The sequence below is a fragment of the Schistocerca piceifrons genome, chromosome 3 (assembly GCF_021461385.2).
Source record: "Schistocerca piceifrons isolate TAMUIC-IGC-003096 chromosome 3, iqSchPice1.1, whole genome shotgun sequence".
NCBI classification, from domain to species: Eukaryota; Metazoa; Arthropoda; class Insecta; order Orthoptera; family Acrididae; genus Schistocerca; species Schistocerca piceifrons.
This window is the reverse complement of record NC_060140.1, coordinates 935,911,496-935,934,738: the sequence shown is the minus strand read 5'-3', so window position 1 is coordinate 935,934,738 and position 23,243 is coordinate 935,911,496. Positions and strand designations below refer to the sequence as shown.

Genomic DNA, 23,243 nt, shown 5'->3' with positions numbered 1-23,243 from the left:
AGCGGATATGACAACATAGCTATACGGACAGACCTCTGCTGGTGGTCGTCGTCGTCGGAGGCGGCCATTTCACATCTTGAGTTTTCCTCTGTGTTACGGTCTTCAGCTATTTATTTTGCTCCCGTGTATTTTGTAACGACTTGTGCCCATTTGGTTATCTTCTTTTCTTGTTTCTTGGAATCAAATGAAGATATTTCGTGCTCCATCTATCAATCTGAGTAAACACATTTTGCTGTACGAAGAAATGGCGGGTTAACGCATCAGATATGATACTTTTGAATGCACATTGGCATAACATAAACTAGCAACTCCCTCATGTATCTTTTCATTTCAAGAATGAGTTCTGCGTAATCAAATAGACAGAATTAGTGGTCCTGTGACTTTCTTTTAGTATTATGTACCGACTCTTCCATTTCTAGTCTATCAGTTAGGCAATGTAGACAGGATCGCAGAAATAATTCTTCTAAGTGTGTGTGTGTGTGTGTGTGTGTGTGTGTGTGTGTGTGTGTGTGTGTGTGTGTACATCTATGTGATTACTCTGCTATTCACCATAAAGTGCCTGGCAGAGGGTTCAATGAACCACTTTCAAGTTGTCTCTCTACCGTTGCACTCCCGGCCGGCCGTTTCGGCTGAGCGGTTCTAGGCGCTTTTGTCTGGAACCGCGCGACCGCTACGGTCGCAACTTCGAATCCTGCCTGGGGGTTGGATGTGTGTGATGTCCATAGGTTAGTTACGTTCAAGTAGTTCTAAGTTCTAGGGGACTGATGGCTTCAGATGTTAAGTCCCATAGTGCTCAGAGCCATTTGAACCATTTCGTTCCACTCTCGAACGGCGCGCGGGAAAAACGAGCACTTAAATTTTTCTGGGCGAGCCCTTATTTCTCTTATTTTATCGTGATGATCATTTCTCCCTATGTAGGTGGGTGCCAACAGAATGTTTTCGCAATCGGAGGAGAAGACTGGTGATAGAAATTTCATGAGAAGATCCCGTCGCAACGAAAAACGCCTTCGTTTTAATGATTGCCACTCCAATTCACGTATCACGTCTGTGACGCTGCCTCCCCTATTTCGCGATAGTACAAAACGAGCTGCCCTTCTTTGTACTTTTTCGGTGTCATCCGTCAATCCTACCTGCTGCGGATTCCACAGCGCACAGCAATACTCCAGAATAGGGCGGACAAGCGTGGTGTAAGCAGTCACTTTAGTAGATCTGTTGCACCTTCTAATTGTCCTGCCAATGAATCGTAGTCTTTGGTTTTCTCTACCCAAGAACGACTCGCGACCCGTCCCCACAGCTTTAATTCCGCCAGTACATCGTCTCCTAACTTCCAAACTTCACAGAAGCTCTTGTGCGAAGAGAGCACTTGCCCGCAAAAGACAAAGATCCCGAGTTCGATTCTCGGTCTGGCGCACAGTTTTAATCTGCCAGGAAGTTTCAACCAGATGTTTTGTTTACGAGACCACAGTGCCACGCGGAGGAATGTTCTGCAGTACTTTCCAGCTCTTTCAGTGGAATCAGTAGAAGTTTAGTGACTTTGGGGACGCGACCGGTGGCTAGCGCCGCACCGCGTGTGCCAATGGTGGGAGATAGCGCGAGAGGTACGTGACCGGCCGGGGAGGGCGGCGTGTGTTTGCGGAGCGGCCTTATCTGCGCCGCTTTTCGTTATCCGGCCGGCCGGCGCTCGCCGCAGAATACCCGGCGGTAGTCTGCAGTCTGCAGGTAGGACGCGATGCTGGCGCGGCGCGCCTCCCATCTGGACCCCCTGCCTCCGCCGCCTTGGAGGCGTCGCTGCTCCACAGAGCTGCGGCCCTCCTCGGCGTACGCCGCGGCTCCGATCTCTCCTGGCCGTGACACAGGTAAGCAGCGTGGAGGCACGACAGAAGGCAACACGCAGCAATCAGTTTAGTGCATCTGTACTGTGCATTCCGCTGTACGGTGTACGGCGGAGGGAGCGTAGTGTTTGTCTCATCGCCGCCCCAGCCACCCTCTTTCCTACTTCGTTCACGAATACGGGGGTAATCCCAAAAGTAAGGTCTCCTTTTTTTGTAAGTACATAGACCTGTTTATTTCTACAACGGTTTACATCAGTTTACAGCTTGAACATTTACCTATTTTTCGACGTAGTCAACATTTCTGTCGATGCATCTTTGTAGACGCTGTGGCAGTTTTTGTGTGCCCATTGAGCCGTGGTAAAAATTGGGGTTTTGAAGAGCGCGCCGCAGCGCGATGTGTGAAGCAGTCGCCCTCCGTTTCTGGCGGTGGCGCCGCTGTGGCAGTCGCAGCTTTGGTGTCTCCCTCTGGTGGGAAAGGGTTGCCTGTTCACGTGCATTTCAGGGGTGCTATGAGCTCGCCAATTGGTCAGTCTGGGTGAGTCTGGAGTCAGTCTCTCGTCCCCAGCTTGCTAGTCTGTATCACGTCCGAATTTGTGGCGCAGTGAGAGAACTCAACGAGTGGTCGCCCGGTCGGGGGCTTAGTTCCTGCGTCTGAGTCTGCGCGTTAGGCCGCCAGTCAGCTCGAGTTGCTCAGGAACTGTCATTCGCGGTTGGATCGATCGATCGGTTGGTTGGTCACGCACTGAGACACAAGATGACTTGTCCGTCTTGAGCGTCGGCGCATGTGAGGTCGTCACGTGAGTCCAGTGGGCCGCGCCGTATAGCGAGGGGTAGTGGCTTCGCGGCCGACACGAGAGCAGCAGAAGTCAACCCACGACTTCAGTCTGGCCGGTGCGAGCTGCGACGCCGTGAGACGGGAGATCGGCGCGCCTTCCTGCGCCCGTTGAACCGGCGGGCAGCGGACGCTTCGGGAGAGCGTTTCGGGGGTGCTGCGCCAGGTCTTCTCGAGAAATCGCAGTTTATTAGAAGTTGCGTGATTGGTGATATGTTGTTTCACCCATGTCATACCAGCTCGCCGCCGTGCTGTTCAGACAGTTACGAACCTCTTCTTTCACCTGTTCGTAGGAGCTGAATCGCTGGGACCACAATTAACGCTGGTAGGTACTGTGAGACTCTGAAAAAACTCAAATGGGCAATTCGGAACTGGATAAGATGAATGTTGATCAAGGGCGTACACATTCTCCATGACAACGCTCGCCCACACATCGCTCGGCAAACCGTTGCCCTCCTGCAACAGTTTCAGTGGATCATAATCACCTACCCACCTTATAGTCCTGACTTGGCGCCCAGTGACTATCACCTGCTCCCTAGGTTAAAAGAACATTTGGCCGGAAACCGATTCAGCTCCGACGACGATGTGAAAGAAGAGGTTCATAACTTTCTGAACAGCATGACGGCGAGCTGGTATGATATGGGCATACAAAAACTGCCACAGCGTCTCCAAAAATGAATCTACAGAAACAGCGATTATGTCGAAAAATAGCTAAATGTTCAAGCTGTAAATTCATGTAAACCATTGTAGAAATAAAAAGGTCTATGTACTTATTAAAAAAATAGGAGACCTTACTTCTGGAATTACCATCGTAGATTCCCAAAGGCTCGTATGTAGGGTTCGGCGCGGGAGAAGGGATGAAGTTTCACTGTCTCCCTTCCACTAAATATAATTGGTCGTCACCCCCACATTTAAAGCACCAAAGATGTCTAGGATTTTAAACAATAGTGACTGACGGAAAAAAAATCGCAGCACCAAGAACAAGTTGTGCGACATAAACGAAAGTTGGTGGACGTGCTTCTACATCTGAAAGATCATGTTTGTTGACAGTACTCTCCAGTCGCATAAGAGTGGCGCTTGTAGCGTCATTATGAGGATGCAAATCATCAGGTTGTAACACGCCTGGGAGTACAAATGGGTGGGGTACTTTAAACTGGTTGTCCTTTCTGTTTTTCTTGACCGTGCGCCCTGTCCACACCACGTACCTGATAATCCCGCGGCGGTCGTACTGTTCTGCTCCACATTGTTGCTGGCTTGCCTTAAGTTATCTATCGAATTATGCAAGCTGGTTTAGGGGAGCCACTCAGGTCAAGCACAGCGCTGTCCTACGTCTGGTATGAACATCTATATTCTGAGACGATAAAAGAAAGTCGCAGGTTGCACTGTTTACATTCAGAGTCATAAGTTTTGATGCCAACCTCTAGATGATTATCTGTCCACAAAATCACTTCAACGAGCGTACGCGTAACCGAACACGGCGCTGGTGATTGTTGATGATGCGGAAGCCGAATGATCGAACGAAAGTTCTTACGCTCGTCAAGCAAGCACAGGTATCTGGCACCAGTCCTCCTTGACACTAGTAATGATATAACACTGATTATGGAGTTAATTCTCCAGTTCTCACTTGTACGAGCGTGCGCGTAACCGTCGCGGCGCGGATGATTGTTGATGAGGCGGAAAGGCGATGACCGAACGCACGTCCTCACGCTCGCTACAAGACACTGGCACTTGACTGCACTGTTTTATGGTGACTAATTTCTACCGATTCACATCAGTTCACTCTGGGAAACCGAACACGGCGCGGATGATCGATGCTGTGCGACACGCAACGAGAGGAAACACAAATACGTTATCGGCGGCACTGATCATTTTTAATTACATCTTGACGCACTTTCCTCTGAATCACTTCCATATTTCATCACTTTACTGTAATAACACTTGTAGCAACACTTCAACCTCCATACTAACAATGCCTCTCACATGCAGAGCTACCCACAACGCAACATACCAGTTGCGTGTCCCGCGCTCGACTCTCTACAGACGCTGCTGCCCGCAAAGATACTCCACAACTAAGCCAGCGATATGACAACACGCTTACAAGGTTACCTCTCATTAGGGACGCGGGTGCACTTTCAAATGATAGAGCACAGCAATCGGTCGTCCTTTTCTTGCAGATTTTATTCGGCAGATCTTCAAGAAAAGGACGACTAAATGCCGTGCTCTATCATTTGAAAAGATGCAAATAATGTTTTCTTTAAATACACGCTCTAACGGTCGTGAGCAATTGTTATTTTCGAGATTGAACATGGTGAGTTGATTTTAGCCAAGAATGCCTTTAAGGCGATAAAGACACCATTATCAACGACTCGGTGCGAGTTTGAACGAGGTCGTGCAATACGACTACGAGAAGCTGGACGTTCGCTCAGCGATACTGCAGAAAAACTTGCCAGTAATGTACGAGGGTCACTCCAAAAGAAATGCACTCTATAATTTTAATCCATCTTTCATTCTACATGTTTCAAAGTTTTACAGTGTGTGGATACACCCTTTAGGAACAATATTTTCATTTCTCCACGTAATTTCCATCCCTCTCAATTGCCTTACGCCATCTTGGAACCAGCGCCTGTATACCTGCACGGTAAAATTCTGGACCAACCTGTTGGAGCCACTGTTTGGCAGCGTGCACAAGGGAGTCATCATCTTCAAACCTTGTTCCACGAAGAGAGTCTTTCAGTTTCCCAAAGAGATGATAGTCACACGGAGCCAGGTCAGGACTGTAAGGCCGGTGTTTGTGTAGTCCATCCGAATTTCGTGATCGGTTCCTTGGTTTTTTTGACCGACATTTGGCCGTGCATTGTCGTGCAACAGCAAAACATCCTGCTTTTCCGGTGTGGTCGAACACGACTCAGTCGAGCTTGAAGTTTCTTCAGTGTCGCCACACATGCATCAGAATTTATGGTGGTTCCACTTGGCATGATGTCCACAAGCAAGAGTGCTTCGGAATCGAAAAACACCGTAGCCATAACTTTTCCAGCAGAAGGTGTGGTTTTGAATTTTTTTTCTTGGGTGAATTTGCATGATGCCACTCCATTGATTGCCTCTTCGTCTCTGGTGGAAAGTGAGGGAGCCATGTTTCATCACCTGTAACAATTCTTCCAAGAAATTCATCTCCACCATTCTCGTACTGTTCCAAACGCTCGCTGCATACCGTTTTACTTGTTTCTTTGTGAGCCACTGTCAACACCCTGGGAACCCACCTGGCACAAACCTTTTTTAACGCCAACACTTTCAGTATTCTGCAAACACTTCCTTCCCCTATCCCAGCGCAGCGTGACAATTCGTTCCCTGTGATGCGTCTGTCAGCAGTCACCAATTCGTTAACTCTCTGCACATTGTCTGGAGTGTGTGCAGTACGAGGCCTGCCGCTGCGAGGACAATCCTCAATATTGCCGTGCCTGCTTTCATCACGTAACCTGCTTGCACACCGGCTAACTGTACTGCGATCGACAGCAGAATCTCCACACACCTTTTTGAACCTCTTGTGGATGTTTCCCACTGTCTCGTTTTCTCAGCACGGGAATTCTGTGACAGCACGTTGCTTCTGACGAACGTCAAGTGTAGCAGCCATCTTGAAGACATGCTGTGACGGCGCCACTCAAGGGAACAGGTTGAACTTAAGTTTGAAAACAAGCGGGAAGGATGTATCTACACACTGTAAAAGTTTCAAACATGCAGAATAAAAACTGTATTTTTACAAAAATAGTGTGCATTTCTTTTGGAGTGACCCTCGTACATTATTGCTAGCAGCGGTGGTCACCCGAATGTACGGTCGCAAAATGACCGCGTTCCGGAAGACCTCGTACGGGCACTTCGGTGAGAGAAGGTCATAGTGTTCGTCGGCGTGTCACTGGCGCATCCTACAGCATGTGCAGTAGGAATCTGAGCAACAGTTGTCACCACAGACTGTTACGACTCGGTTACTTCAAGGACAGCTCTGAGCCATACACCGTGTGGTGTGCAGTCCAGTGACCCCAAACTACAGCCATCTGCGACTTCAGTGGTGTGTCGCGAGAGCTCACTGAAGGGGCGGGGAGGGGGGGGGGGCAGGGTGTAGATTTGTTGCGTTTTCTGATAAAGCTGAAAGCCAGTGAGGCCCCTGTGAAAAATGGCTTTGAACAATCGGACGGACGGACAACAAAACGATCCTATAGGGGTTCCGTTTTTACAGAGTGATTCACGGAGCGCTAACAAACAAGCAATCGCAACTTAAGTAAATGCACACACGGCTAAAACATTTCGGAAAAGGTGTTTGTGAAGCGCAGCATTGAGTGAAATGAGATCGTTTGAAAACCGTAAATAAAGCCATCATTAGAGGAAGGAAGAAGTTGACAGCCAAAGTGAGGGCAGTAGATTTTGACAAAGATAACTGGGAAATCTCGGAGTAACAGATACAAAGACGAAATTGGAACGGGATAGAGAAGATCTGCAAGTTACTGTGCTGCACGAAAGTGAAAGGAAAGGAGACACAGTTTGCCGCTGCAGGATGTTTAGCCAGGTGGTATATTCCGTGACTTCTCTGCTCGTAGCTCGATAGCAAGACAAGCTGCAGCTGTACGCGGAAGTTTTCCCAGAAGTAATCCTTTGAGCCGCTGATAAGATGTGCAGCCCCCAGGTTCGATAAGCTTAGTGACTGACCCCACAGAACGGTAACAACGGTCTCTCAGGGCGCCTTTTATTCTCTCCGCAATGCAGGTGTCCACGCACTAGCCGAACAGTGAGCTGATGCTGATGTATATAAAATCAGAATGTGGCTTTCTGTGAAGACTGATGTTTGTCGTGCTTGAACTGTACGAGAAGAGCTGTGCTTTTCTTGCCCGTATGTCTGTCTCTTCTTTTCATTCGATGTTACTGTCTTCCGTGCGGCTCTTAATCACCCTCCATTATTCGCAGTTAAGATGTACTAAGTCGAAGGTCAGAGCAACACTTTATGCATTACTGTCAGACTACAGTGTTGTTGTTGTTGTTGTTGTTATCTTCAGTCCAGAGACTGGTTTGCTGCAGCTCTCCATGCTACTCTATCCTGTGCAAACTTCATCTCCCAGTACCTACAGCAACCTACATCCTTCTGAATCTGCTTCGTGTATTCATCTCTTGGTCTCCCTCTACGATTTGTACCCTCCACACTGCCCTCCAATAGTAAATTGGTGATCCATTTATGCCTCAGAAAATGTCCTACCAACCGATCCCCCCTTCTAGACAAGTTGTGCCACAAATTCCTCTTCTCCCCAATTCTATTCAGTACCTCCTCATTAGTTACATGATGTACCCATCTGATCTTCTTACTGGAAAGAGTGACAACTGTAAAATACCTATTGCGAGTAACTATCCGGAGCGATGTGAGATGCAATGGCCACAAAACTAGTTCACAGAAAAGCAGATCTTTGACTGAGGTTCTTTGGAACCATCCTGAAGAAATGTAATGTATCCCTGAAGAGTGGCTTTCTTCATATAGAGGTTGAAGTCCATTCTTATTTCCGTATTCGCTGACAAGTAACTTTGTTTTTGGATAGCTTCCGCCTTGAGCAAACAATTTTTTTCTTCTTTTCTACCCAGACGTGATTCGCTGAAGTTACAGCATCGTCAAAGGGATATTTATTTTCATTCCGTTAAGTAACGGCAAATATTGATTTTTACAGTCCTTAAATACAGAATTTGTTTTCAACCAAAGTAGTCACAAATATGAAAACAGAAAAAAATTGTGTCCCTTTTAACACATACTGTGGTTTCTGTGGCCTTGTGTACTTTAGTTGTAAAAGTTTTTCCTTACAGTTTGTCAACCGCAATCGTACAGAGGAAAATATAGAAAACTTATTTACATCTAAAATTTATCATTTGGGATGTCGTATTCACTGTGAAACTGCACTTCAGTACTCGTACTGTCTCACTGTTAACAAGATGGCGAATAGTTGAACGTGTTCTGGATGGGAGTTTTGAATCCCCCCCCTCCCCGCTCACTCTCTCTCTCTCTCTCTCTCTCTCTCTCTGTCTGTCTGTCTGTCTGTGTGTGTGTGTGTGTGTGTGTGTGTGTGTGTGTTTTCAAATTACTCGTTCCATCGATACTTTCATATTGCGCTTTGGGCCTTTAACCAGGTTCGATTAATAAAAGTCACGGGGAAAATCAAAAGAAGAGCAGGACGTTTCGTCACGGGTTTAGTTTTAGGGATATGCTCGAAGGGGCATTGCGCATTCCGGAGAATTTTGCTCTTAAAATTAAGGGGTCGCGCGTTCGAGGAAGAGTCAGATAGTATATTATTTCCATGCGCACAAATCTGGCGAAAAGATCTTGACGAAATAAACAGAGAAATAAGAGCTCCTACGAATGCTTATTGTCAGTCGTTTTTCAGCGCAGCATTTACGAATGATGCCGGAAGCACCCTCAACCGAACACCGTTAGATAGCCTGCGAAGTGTAGATGTGCCGAAAGTTGACATCAACTACCGAAGGTGTTTATCAATGCTCTCAGACGATAATGTTTGTATCGTAGAGAAACATGGGGTGAATGCGTACTCACCAGTCAAAATTTCGGAGAACATCTGTACTAATAATAAATCTGTAAAATCGTCGTATCTATCTTTGGTCACGTAAATCTCCAAAATTATTAAACGAATTTTCGTGGGGGTTTGGCACTTAATTTGAGCATAGTTTGGGCACCTTGTGTTTCTTACACATGTTGAACCAGAACCCCAGAGACAAAATTTCGGAGGTTATTTGGAGATGTTTTCTTTTTATAATGCTTTATAGTTGGTTACCGTTTTATGTTGTTGTTAACACCTCTAACACCTCTCATGTATGGATATTTACGGCTGTTTGTGGCACGATGTACTTTCGTTTGCGTCTCTCAAACACTGGTCCAACAGCGACAATGAAATGCCACACGTTGAAGAAAGAATAGAAAATGTGCTTAACTGCAGACATAGTATACACCGCTATAAACGGTTGCTCAAGTTTTGTTGGGAATTCAACGTCTTACAAATGAAATCCCCCGAGTTGTATTTTGCAGTCCTTTTGTTCGGGAGCTAAACGTGTTTCAGTGCGCGCCAGCCCCCTAGGGCAGTGTGTTAGCAGAGGACCGCTGTTCCAATTTCCGACTAAGCCCTACTTCACGTGACCCTCGTAGCCAATCCCCCCCGTCTGTTCGGATCCAATTTTCCGAGTCCCCCCAACTGCATTATTTCATCGGCTAGACCCGCGACACCTACACTAGCTCCCCCGCCACTTTCCAAGATCAGGCGGGAAGATAGGGGCACCGCCGGGATTACGATCCACTTCGCGTGCTAGACCAATCGAAGAAACCCCGACGTTCGTGCGGAAAGGGGACCTCCTTTCCCATCTCCTTAAGGCGTAGCTGAATCCTTTTGTGTCTCTCTCTTTGTTCCGAAGAACTTCGGGACATGTATGTGTATGTTATAGAGACGTTACCGTATTCTTTTTATACCTCGCGTTAAATGGAAAACTTTACTTGCATTACAGACGTAGAAAATTGATCGTACGCTTTGCGTAACTTAGAAACTGTGACCATTTTAAGTTTCTTCTCGTTGAGCAATGCGGCGTCTCGGAGAACGATATGCCACACGCGTGCGCCGGTGATAAAGTTGTAATTATCACCTAAAAAACAAAAAGAAAACTCAAGCTGACACCATGGATCTTCGTGATGGTCTTAGCCCTTCTCTACATATTTGCCTTACAATGCAACACTTCGTGCCCATCTGTGTATTAATCGACGGACAGCTTCATTGTAGAACTCTTCGTTTTGACTGTGCATGAAACATTCCACCTCGAAAATCACATCGTAGTCATTCTGAAAGTGCAGTAAAGTAATCACACTGTGACACACACACACATGCCACATTTACGTTTATGATTGTATCATCCGCACATTTGATCTTATAATTCATATTCTTGGAATGTATTTGAGATTGTTGTGTGTTTGTTGCACTGGTTTTTGTCATTTTTACATTTATAAGTGCAGTAATGTGTACGAGTAAATAATGTTTATTTGGATAGCCATCCTCGGCAGTAACTGTTAGATATCAATTATTATTGGTTTCACCGTCTTAGGCTTATTGCAGTTAAAGTATTTTTCACTACACCCATTTCGCTTTTATTTGCGAAGCACCTTCTATGGTCATTGCTGATTTTACCTGTTGTTTATGTTTTCTGAAGTGTAGTGCTTTTTTCGTTCGTTGCCGAGGCCGAAACAAACTTGGTTCCGCACTCTCCTGCCCTTTTTTTTTTAAACCTGCTTTATCTTACGCTGCGTTTGTTGTTCCCAATTTACCTCACCATTTGTGAACTTCACAAGACAAGTAGTACTACTGAGCGAGGTGGCGCAGCTGTTAGCACATTGGAATCGCATTCGGGAGGACGACAGTTCGAATCCACGCCCGGCCCCCCTGATTTAGGTCTTCCGTTGTTGTTGTTGTTGTTGTTGTGGTCTTCAGTCCTGAGACTGGTTTGATGCAGCTCTCCATGCTACTCTATCCTGTGCAAGCTTCTTCATCTCCCAGTACCTACTGCAACCTACATCCTTCTGAATCTGCTTAGTGGATTCATATCTTGGTCTCCCTCTACGATTTTTACCCTCCACGCTGCCCTCCAATGCTAAATTTGTGATCCCTTGATGCCTCAGAACATGTCCTACCAACCGATCCCTTCTTCTAGTCATGTTGTGCCGCAAACTCCTCTTCTCCCCAATTCTATTCAGTACCTCCTCATTAATTATGTGATCTACCCATTTAATCTTCAGCATTCTTCTGTAGCACCACATTTCGAAAGCTTCTATTCTCTTCTTGTCTAATCTATTTGTCGTACATGTTTCACTTCCATACATGGCTACACTTGATAAAAATACTTTCAGAAACGACATCCTGACACTTGAAACTATACTCGAAGTTAACAAATTTCTGTTCTTGACAAACGCTTTCCTTACCATTGCCAGTCTACATTTTATATCCTCCCTACTTCGACCATCATCTGTTAAGTTGCTCCCCATATAGCAAAACTCCTTTACTACTTTAAGTGTCTCATTTCCTAATCTAATTCTCTCAGTATCACCCGACTTAATGTGACTACATTCCATTATCCTCGTTTTGCTTTTGTTGATGTTCATCTTATATCCTCCTTTCAAGACACTATCCATTCCGTTCAACTGCTCTTCCATTCCATTACTGTCTCTGACAGAATTACAATGTCATCGGCGAACCTAAAAGTTTTTACTTCTTCTCCATGAATTTTAATACCTACTCCGAATTTTTCTTTTGTTTCCTTTACTGCTTGCTCAATATACAGATTGAGTAGCATCGGGGAGAGGCTACAACCCTGTCTTACTCCCTTCCCAACGACTGCTTCCCTTTCATGTCCCTCAACTCTTATAACTGCCATCTGGTTTCTGTACAAATTGTAAGTAGCCTTTCGCTCCCTGTATTTTACCCCTGCCTCCCATAGAATTTGTGAGAAAGTATTCCTGCCAACATTGTCAATAGCTTCCTCCAAGTCTACAAATGCTAGAAACGTAGGTTTGCCTTTTCTTAATTTTTCTTCTAAGATAAGTCGTAAAGTCAGTATTGTCTCATGTGTTCCAATATTTCTACGGAATCCAAACTGATCTTCCCCGAAGTTTGCTTCTACTAGTTTTTCCATTCGTCTCTAAAGAATTCACATTAGTATTTTGCAGCTGTAACTTATTTAACTTATAGTTCGGTGATTTTCCTAAATCACTTGGGGCAAATTCCGGGATGGTTCCTTTGAAAGGGCATGGCTGATAGGGTCGATAACCTTGCTATTTGGTGGAAATGGTTCAAATGGCTCTGAGCACTATGAGACTTAACATCTGAGGTCATCAGTCCCCTAGAACTTAGAACTACTTAAACCTAACCAACCTAAGGACATGACACACATCCATGCCCGAGGCAGGATTCGAATCTGCGACCGTAGCGGCTCCAGACTGTAGCGCCTAGAACCGCTCGGCCACTCTGGCCGGCTGCTGTTTGGTCCTCTCCTCCCAAATCGACAAACCTACCAAGTAGTACTATAATTTTAAGTGTTCCGCCATCAGCATATGAAGTGAAGTGTGTGAAGTAACCGCTATGCAGGTAAGAAGTGGCAGTGAAGTGATCCGGTAACGATCAGTAAGCCAATGTGCAGCATAACTTCGCAAAATGATAGTCTTTAATAACATGTTGCCAGTTTACGGTAGGCCGCGGTTAAGGAGCGCTGAAGTCTCGCAATCACCCGCCTACACAGCTTCACTCTCGTCCATAACAGTGCCTGGAAGGCTCAGAGACGAAGGTTCTCGGTTCGAGTTTGGTGTGGTACACAGTTTTAATTTCACGGCACATTTCAAAATAAAGTTCATTGTTAAACGAAATGTCCTCGCTGCTGCACTACCACTGTGACAAGGCAAACTAAACTAGCTTGTCGCACAGGGCTTCGCAGCCGAGAGTATGGCTCTATGGACAGAATTCACGGCGACCATTCAGTCGACCTTGAAAGTCTATTTTAAATCCTACAAAGCGTAACCACTAATTTAAACGAGAAAAATGCTGTATTGTGAAACTCGCCGTAGCTAAAAATTTATAAACCGTGTCCGTGTATTCGAGGAGACGCAGTTTTAAGCTTTAACCCTCAACCGTAGTCCTCGGTCCATAGGATCCATGTTCAATCATTAAATGTGTTTAAACAACGTAGCGGGAGTCACAGTTCCCTCCACTCGCGGATACGTTCTGGCAGTAAGCCGAAGACCACGTCGCGACAGACATGTTTCGCTCGCTGTCAAAAATGTTCAAATGTATGTGAAATATTATGGGACTTAACTGCTAAGGTCATGTCCCTAAGCTTACACACTACTTAACCTAAATTATCCTAAGGACAAACACACACACCCAGGCCCGAGGGAGGACTTGAACCACCTCCGGGATCAGCCGCACAGTCCATGACTGCAGCGCCTGAGACCGCTCGGTTAATCCGGCGCGGCTCGCTCGCTAAGGTTAGTATCGGTGTACACATGGGTCCAGTGGACCAATGACTAAAAACATGTGATATATTTGTTTTTGTTATTTATCAGTTTTACTATTTTATTTTAGGTGTTTGTAATGGAAAATCTAAATAGTTTTTCTGGAAGTCGATATGACATATTAGAGCAATGATTGAAGGATGAATTAAGCAGCTATAAAGACAAATGAGTTTTCAGTGGCAAAGAGTTTTGCGGTAGCGAATGATGATGACTGTACAGTTTTGTCTTGTGTTGAAGCTGCCTATTGCGTGACTCGTTCTAAATCCCTGTGCAATTCGAAAATGGTTCAAATGGCTCTAAGCACTATGGGACTTAACATCTGATGTCATCAGTCCCCTAGACTTAGAACTACTTAAACCTAACTAACCTAAGGACATCACACACATCCATGCCCGAGGCAGGATTCGAACCTGCGACCGTAGCAGCATTATGGTTCCGGACTGAAGCGCCTAGAACCGCTCGGTCATAGGGCCGGCCCTGTGCAATACCTGCATGTAATTTGACTCACTTCGATCAATGTTAAAAAAATCTATAGAAGGAGATTTTAAGGTTTCGTTTTCATGCATATAAGAAGCATTACTAAAGACTTATGAAAAAATTTAGTTTTTATAGTCTTTTTTGTTGTGTAGTTGTGGTCTTCAGTCCGAAGATCGGTTTGATGCTCCTCTCCACGCTATTCTATCCTATGCAAGCCCCATTCATCTCCGAAAAACTACTGCATCCTACATCCCTCTGAATCTGTTTACTGTATTCACCCCTTGGCCTCCCTGTACAATTTTTACCTCCCACCACGCTTCCCTCCAGTACTAAATTGGTGATCCCTTGATGCCTGAGAATGTGAGCTACCAAACTACCCGTTGTTTTAGTCAGACTGCACCACAAATTCCTCTTGTCCCCAATTCTATTCGTTACCTCCTCGTCAGTTACGTGCTCGACTCATCCAATCTTCAGCATTCTTTTGTAGCACCACATTTCAGAAGCTATTCTCCTCTTGTCTATACCGTTTCTCGTCCATGTTTCATTTCCATGCATGGCTACACTTCATACAAATACTTCCAGAAAAGGCTTCCTGAGACTTAAATCTGTAGTCGATGGTAACAAATTTCTCTTCTTCAGAAACGCTTTCCTTGCCATTGCCAGTCTACATTTTATATCCTCTCTACTTCGACCATCATCAGTTATTTTGCTCCCCAAATAGCAAAACTCCTTTACTATTTTAAGTGTCTCATTTCCTAATCTAATTCCCTCATCATCACCTTATTTAATTCGACTGCATTCCACTATCCTCGTTTTGCTTTTGTTGATGTTCATCTTATATCGTCCTTTCAAGACACTGACAATTCCGTTCAGCTGTTCTTCCAAGCCCTTTGCTGTCTGTGACAGAATTACAGCGTTACCAGCAAGCCTCGAGGTTTTTATTCCTTCTTCGTCGACTTCAGTTCCTGGTCCAAATTTTTCTTCAGTTTCATTTACTGCCTCTTTTTCAGTAGTTTCTACGTATTAATTTCGATAGCAAGTTCCTATTTTAGACCAATTCATGTAAGCAGAGTAAAAAAGGCATATGACCGGGTTCCTAGGAGGAAGTTATTGTCTGTTCTACGAGATTATGGAGTAGGAGGTAAACTTTTGCAAGCAGTTGAAGGTTTTTACATAGTCAGGCAGCAGTTAGAGTTGACGGTAAATTGAGTTCATGGTTCATAGTAGTTTCAGGGGTAAGACAAGGCTGCAACCTGTCTCCACTGATCATATTATTTATGGATCATATGTTGAAAACAATAGACTGGCTGGGTGAGATTAAGATATGTGAACACAAAATAAGCAGTCTTGCATATGCGGATGACTTAGTTGTGATGGCAGATTCGACTGAAAGTTTGCATATTTCAGAGCTAGATCAGAAATGTAAGGACTATGGTATGAAGATCAGCATCTCCAAAACGAAAGCAATGTCAGTGGGAAAGAGATACAAACGGATTAAGTGCCAAATAGGAGGAATAAAGTTAGAACAGGTGGACGGTTTCAAGTACTTAGGATGCATATTCTCACAGGATGGCAACATAGTGAAAGAACTGGAAGCGAGGTGTAGCAAAGCTAATGCAGTGAGCGCTCAGCTACGATCTACTCTCTTCTGCAAGAAGGAAGTCAGTACCAAGACTAAGTTATCTGTGCACCGTTCAATCTTTCGACCAACTTTGTTGTATGGGAGCGAAAGCTGGGTGGACTCAGGTTACCTTATCAACAAGGTTGATGTGACTATGCAAGACAGCCAAGTCACAACGACAGGAAGCCGCAAGGCACGCGTTAAGCTCACGCAGATTGGCGTGAGGTCTGCAACAGGACAATGTCTTGAGAATTGCAATAAAGTACGAAAATCTTGTAATACTTAACTTTAATCCATAATCGGTGTACATCGCTCTTGTACAGATATAATCTCCATTTTTATGTACTGGTAATGGTGCCTTGCTAGGTCGTAGCCAATGTAGCTGAAGGCTATGCTAACTAGCGTCTCGGCAAATGAGAGCGTAATTGTCAGTAATCCATCTCTGGCAAAGTCGGCTGTACAACTGGGGCGAGTGCCAGGACGTCTCTCTAGACCTGCCGTGTGGTGGCGCTCGGTCTGCTATCACTGACAGTGGCGACACGCGGGTCCGACGTATACTAGCGGACCACGGCTACCACCTAGCAAGTGTGGTGTCTGGCGGTGACACTACAGTTGAGGTTACGGATATGAGAGTAGCTAGGATGATTGCAGGTACTAGTAGATGGGAACAATGGCAGGAGGGTGTCCACAATGAGGAAATCAAAGAAAGACTGGGAATGAACTCTATAGATGTAGCAGTCAGGGCGAACAGGCTTAGATGGTGGGGTCATGTTACACGCATGGGAGAAGCAAGGTTACCCAAGAGACTGATTGGTTCCGCAGTAGAGGGTAGGAGGAGTCGGGGTAGACCAAGGAGAAGGTACCTGGATTCGGTTAAGAATGGTTTTGAAGTAATAGGCTCAACATCAGAAGAGGCACCAACGTTAGTACTGAATAGGGGATCATGGAGGAATTTTATACGGGGGACTATGCTCCAGACTGAATTCTGAAAGGCATAATCAGTCTTAAATGATGATGATAAAGAGTGAGTAAAAAATGAAAGGTCTTACCGTTGATTTTGCTAAATCCTACGTTTGTTAATGTCAAAGCTCAAAGTTTAATAAAAGAAACTTAAAAATAAAACACATCTATGAAACTTCCTGGCAGATTAAAACTGTGTGCGACCGAGACTCGAACTCGGGACCCCCGCCCTTCGCGGGCAAGCGCTCTACCAACTGAGCCACCGAAGCACGACTCACGCCCGGTACTCACAGCTTCACTTCTGCCAGTACCTCGTCTCCTACCTTCCAAACTTTACAGAAGCTCTCCTGCGAACCTTGCAGAACTAGCACTCCTGAAAGAAAGGATATTGCGGAGACATGGCTTAGCCACAGCCTGGGGGATGTTTCCAGAATGAGATTTTCACTCTGCAGCGGAGTGTGCGCTGATATGAAACTTCCTGGCAGATTAAAACTGTGTGCCCGACCGAGACTCGAACTCGGGACCTTTGCCTTTCGCGGGCAAGTGCTCTGTCCTGGCAGAAGTGAAGCTGTGAGTACCGGGCGTGAGTCGTGCTTCGGTAGCTCAGATGGTAGAGCACTTGCCCGCGAAGGGCGGGGGTCCCGAGTTCGAGTCTCGGTCCGGCACACAGTTTTGATCTGCCAGGAAGTTTCATATCAGCGCACACTCCGCTGCAGAGTGAAAATCTCATTCTGAAAACACATCTACTTTTATTAAGTCAAAAACGGATGAATCCAGCAGAACCACGGCAACAGCTGATTGTTAACAAGAACGTAAGTGGTAGAGAAGAAAGTGGTAGGTATCTCGTTGTGGCAGCTATTACGCTAAGCAGAAGTCGTTGGCGGTATTGTGCGGGGCGCCGGGTCCTGGACCCCCGGCCGGCGAGTCGTCCTTGGGCGCGCGCCGAGGAGCAGCTGCGACAGCCGGCAGCCAGCAGCCAGCAGGTAGAACAGCCGGGCCGGGCGGGCCGGCTGCTCGCTTCCTGCTGGCTGCGCCGGCGCCAGTCCGCTACAGGCGCAGCTGCCGCCCCGCTCCGGCTTAGCCGAATTCCTCTGTCTGCGGGTGCGCACTGTTACCGCAGGAGCCTGTCCAACTGTCAGGGGTAGTCACAAAATTTCAATCATCACCTGCGAGAATAAAGTTTTTTTTTTCGTCAGTCTACTGACTGGTTTGATGCGGCCCGCCACGAATTCCTTTCCTGTGCTAACCTCTTCATCTCAGAGTAGCACTTGCAACCTACGTCCTCAATTATTTGCTTGACGTATTCCAATCTCTGTCTTCCTCTACAGCTTTTGCCCTCTACAGCTCCCTCTAGTACCATGGAAGTCATTCCCTCATGTCTTAGCAGATGTCCTATCATCCTGTCCCTTCTCCTTATCAGTGTTTTCCACATATTCCTTTCCTCTCCGATTCTGCGCAGAACCTCCTCATTCCTTACCTTATCAGTCCACCTAATTTTCAACATTCGTCTATAGCACCTTATTTGTGGAAAATATGTGTTCTATTTACGTGTGCATCACGACAGCTCACCAGGATGCGGAGAATAAAAGGGTTTGCCACACGAAGACATGACAAGCTACCTGTAGCAAATAATACACAAGTTACGCGGAAAATTCGTGCAAATTAAGTGTAAAGAATAAATAAACCTGAAACCCACTAATGATGGCTTTGTGGTGCCGAAACATGTTTGGGTGCTGAGAAAAAACGGTGTTTTACATAACTGGCGGACCTCACATGCTACAATTTTAACTGCAGACACGGTCAACACAAGGAGCTGCAAATCCAAATGATGAATAATAATGTGACAGGGCAAACGAAAACTTTTAAGAAAGGAAACGGTAATAAAACAAGTTCGGAGAACTTCTGTGAAGTTTGGAAAGTAGGAGTCGAGATACTGGCAGAACTGATGCAGTGAGGACGGGTCGTGAGTCTTGCTTGGGTAGCTCAGATGGTAGAGCACTTGACCGCGAAAGACAAAGGTCCCGAGTTCGAGTCTCGGTCCGGCACACAGTTTTAATCTGCCAGGATGTTTCAAGTTCTGTTAAATCGGTAGTCAACAGTTTATCACAGAAGCTTTTAAGTTCATTACTCTTCACACGTGTAAGCTTCAGATAACAATGAAGTTACTTTGTCTTGTAATTATCAGTTGTTTCCTTGGAGCAGTCATGTTTTACTTCATAATTTTTCTTTTCTGGGACTCATTATGCAGGAGATAGAAGATAAACAAATAAGTTTATCACGTGAAAACAGTAATCATAGATTTATAATTTGCAATAAAATATTAACTAGGTCAGAAGTTTACATCACCAAATACTGCAATGCTGAGGAGCATGATGTACGTAAAATTCTAGAACTTAAAGCAAGGCGGATTAAGCTTCGACAGTTTAAAGTTTACCACAGTTCCAACAGTGAGCCCTCAAGTACACAGCAGGTCCTGTACAACGAGAGGAACAAGCATCCAGTGATCTAACCATAGTTTAAACTTAGCAGTTCACGTGGACACTAGTAGAAGACACCAAAATTTTCGTCAGTTGTCAGTACAAATAAATACAGGAATTTAAAACAAATCGCTCATGTGCAAACATAAGCAATGCCACATTACACATAGCCGGAGCCAAAGCAGCTGAAGGCAGTCCTATGACATACAATTTGAAGCTAGCTCTCAGCCACGCTGGCAATACAAATGCAGAAGGAAGCAATTAAAGTGCTTGGATCCAGAGTTCCGAACAGTAATACCTACGCGTACAGAAGATCGGCTTCGTTCTCCGCAAATATGGCTTTAATGGACAAACGGAAGGCGGCAAAAATCAATTCTACCCGTCGGCCAACGTGCAACCAAAATACGGTTCGGCTACCAGGGTAGTGACCACTGTAAAATGCTGCCAGGCGCCCACAGCCCGCAGAGCTACCAACGGCGTGCATGCAATACGCCAAGTAGAGCGAACTCTTTCGTAAACAGTCTTGCCAAGCTTGCTGCACCCGCCACAATGCCACTAATCGAACTCTCCCTCTCTTAGCTTACGTCCAGGCCGTGGAGTGCTACCTAGCCACAAGGGGCGGCCGGCGTGGCCGAGCGGTTCTAGGTGCTTCTGTCTGGATCCGCGTGACCGCTACGGTCGCAGGCTCGAATCCTGCCTCGGGCATGGATGTGCGTTATGTCCTTAGGCTTAAGTAGTTCAAAGTTCTAGGGGACTGATGACCACAGATGTTGAGTCCCATAGTGCTCAGAGGCATTAGAACTTTTTTTACCCCCCCCCCCACAAGGCGCGGCATCGAACCACGGATACGAAATCAGAGACGAATCGACACGAAACGAACTGCCACGGCTGAGTTATGCTTCATTTTATCTTGTTCGTGATCATGAGCAAGGTGGTGAAAACTCTCGATTCTTATCTCCTTACAGTTAATTATATCACGAACATACCACTACCACTTGAAATTAGAATGACTCGTAAAAATTATTTGAAATGGTGGCTGAGTCTGCATGAATTAACGGTCTCCATATCGTGATTCCACTTCAGAAACAAAAACAGCAAACAAACATGTTATTTGATTAACATCTCATGGTTGGGATTCACAGTCATATAATATTTCTTAAAAGACATCATAGTCGCCGTTGACTGTATTAAATATTTATTATTACGATTGCAATTTCGGCCTTTAGGGCCATTTTCAAGTAACACTGTAAAAGTTACATGCTGCCAGAATATAAGACCAAGGTTACTAAATAATAAGGTTGGGCAGTAAGCGCTCTGCTCTGCTCTGCTATTGGCTGGCCTAGTGACGTCAGCGTGGAAGCAAGCGCTCAGAAGCAGACGACACGGCATGCGTGTTTACGTCAAGTTTTTGGCGCAAGGTTTTGCTTATACCAGAATTGAGATGTCTAAACTGTTTTTCTACTGCTAAAATATTACAGTTAAAACTGATGAGTTATATTCTTTCGCAGCTTATGCCTCACACATCGGTAAAATATCAGATCACAACCACACTGACACACACTTGAAATTCGAAACCTCGGCTCACATAAATCAGAAACTATTCATTTAATCGCATTGAAATAAATTTAATTAAGAGCTCGAAGTTGCACACACTTGTTTGTAAGAACAGCGTTCTAAAGCCGCTATAGTATTCATCAAAGTAACTTTATCTGTGTCTGAAAAAAAACTGTCATCTGTACATGTGATCTTATTATGATGTTTCTTATTTGGTGACAGCTTTTCCAGAGTTTCCAGAGATCTCTTATGTAGTTCTCGTTTCTTATACCGTTTGGTTCTGTCTTCTGTTGCGGGTGACACATTGACAGTCGCACTACTGCACGGCAAATTGCGCGAAGGAACTGCATCTGGCTTGAGCATTCTTTTTCGGGGCAAATTAAGAAATTCAGACTGTAAATACCTTAAGTAATCTGTTTCTGCGAAATGGCGAGAACATATTCGTGCATGCGCAACATTTACACTGTCTTTCCTACATTTCGACAACCATAGTTTTTGTAATGTTTCATTACGCGGGAAACTGTGATACATTACGTCAGTTCCCTTTGTGCTCCGGTTGTAGGAAAAACAGCCCGTAGCAGCACAGCCTGGCATTGTAAAAATTAATTTTCTCACTCACTTGTAGATTCTCCAATAAGAATTTCACAGGACGAACCATAAACTATAGGGCTGCCGAACACAATGTTCATCCCTCTGTCCACTATCGCTAACTATTTCAGTTCCGAATCAAATATCAATTACAGCAAAAACCGTTAACACTCCCGAATTCCGAATGTTTCCGCTGTTGACTGAGTACCTCAGAAGAAAGAACTCGATCACAATATTCCTTCAAACACAAAACAACACATGAAAAACAATCACAAACAATTCGAACTGTGTACTGTTTGGCACAGCTGCTTCCACCGTGACGTCATGCGCACAACTGAGAAAACACGTTGGTTTCTGCGCATAGCTTTCTGCGCCTCCCTGTATAAGACTATCTGACATGAGTAAATGTCGTCAAAATGCAGCCTTTTGAATGGGAGAGTCCCACAAGATCTGAAGAGTACGACACTTATTACATCGTAATATGTTAAATATGTGCTGAATTGTCGATGTTACCATCGTTCATGTTATTAGTTAACTCTGGTAGCCATAATTGTTAAACACGGCAGCAGTGTGTTTATTGAAAAACCAATCAAGCCATTGTCTTTTTCCTTCTGTTACAGGTCAGTACAGTTGGATGGCTGCGAAACGTGTTAAGCCACTCCTCGTTCTGTGCAAACGTCAATCTCCAGTGTAATCATTACGTAAGTAGCTACCGTTACTTCTCTTCCGCGTACAACTCCATCTTGCAAACCTTCTTGTGTTTGCGAACAGAGCTTCTGAGGTTTCAAGCGCCGTGTTGATATTTTCTCTAGGAGATAACAACATTGACGCGCCGACGAGGAGTTTGCGTTGTCCTCGGATATGTGATGCCGTGTTGATCTGTTGGTAACGTTACTAGTAATTTTTTACTGAAAGTGAGATAGCAAGCAGACCCAATTATTTGATATGTGACGGCTATGTTTTTCCAGTGTCCAGTCGGTCGCAAAATTGAAATTTCTGTAGTTCTGCACAGATGCTTTGCGCATTGTCTGTAGTATGACCATCGATCGCGTCTCGTCGCACTATCCGGTTGTGAGCGCACAGTGAGCTCGTAACAGTGCCTAGAACAATAGCCACCCGCAAGTGTGAAGTGCTTTCTGTCGTTCAGTTAGTTCATGCTGAGGGATTCCGCCTGATTGCATGCAGCCCACACAACGTAAGTATCATGCGTGGCAGTGGTGCGGTAACTTCGAAGCAGAACATTACAGGCTCCTGCAGCGTTTTCGACGGGAAGTGTATGATCAGCCACGCCATACAGCCCGTACTTGGCTGCTTCCGAGTTTCATCTCCTTACTCGCAAAAACGCTGGCTATATCATTTTGGCACAGACAACCAGCTGCAGCCCAGTGTAGAGAATTGGCGGAAAGCGCAAGCGGATGCCTTCTACGACGAGGGTATTGGAAAGTTGGTACCACGCTACGACATATGTCTTAAGTCGGAGCGGCGGCTACATAGAGAAGTAACGCTTTTACTATTACTGGCAGTGAGATATAAATTCAACTTGACGATTTCGTACCGCTGTGGCCTTGTACAATGTGAAAGCAGTAAAGAAAGAAAAAATTATTGTCCCCGTTTTCAGTGTACACTTCACGAGTTTTTCGGAAGCTTTTCGGAGGGTGGATTTCATCAGTAAAAAAAAAATCCTTCCAAATCTCAGTAGATGCAAACGTTTAAAGAGTCCCAAGAGTCCCTCTGCGTGCTGTCATTTGTCACCACTTATAAAATGACCTGTTCAGTTCATGACCGAAAGCATATATTAATTTATTCGTTCTGAGATTGTTAAGACACAATA

The 23,243-nt window shown here is 45.2% G+C and overlaps 1 long non-coding RNA gene across 1 annotated transcript in view; it reads left to right on the top strand.

Annotated features, from left to right (window-relative positions):
• Window positions 1-23,243, top strand: part of LOC124789743 — a 463,807-nt gene that overhangs the window by 94,220 nt on the left and 346,344 nt on the right. The window contains exon 2 of the long non-coding RNA XR_007016160.1: window positions 22,033-22,113. This is a non-coding gene — a long non-coding RNA (uncharacterized LOC124789743). The remainder of the gene's footprint in view (window positions 1-22,032; window positions 22,114-23,243) is intronic.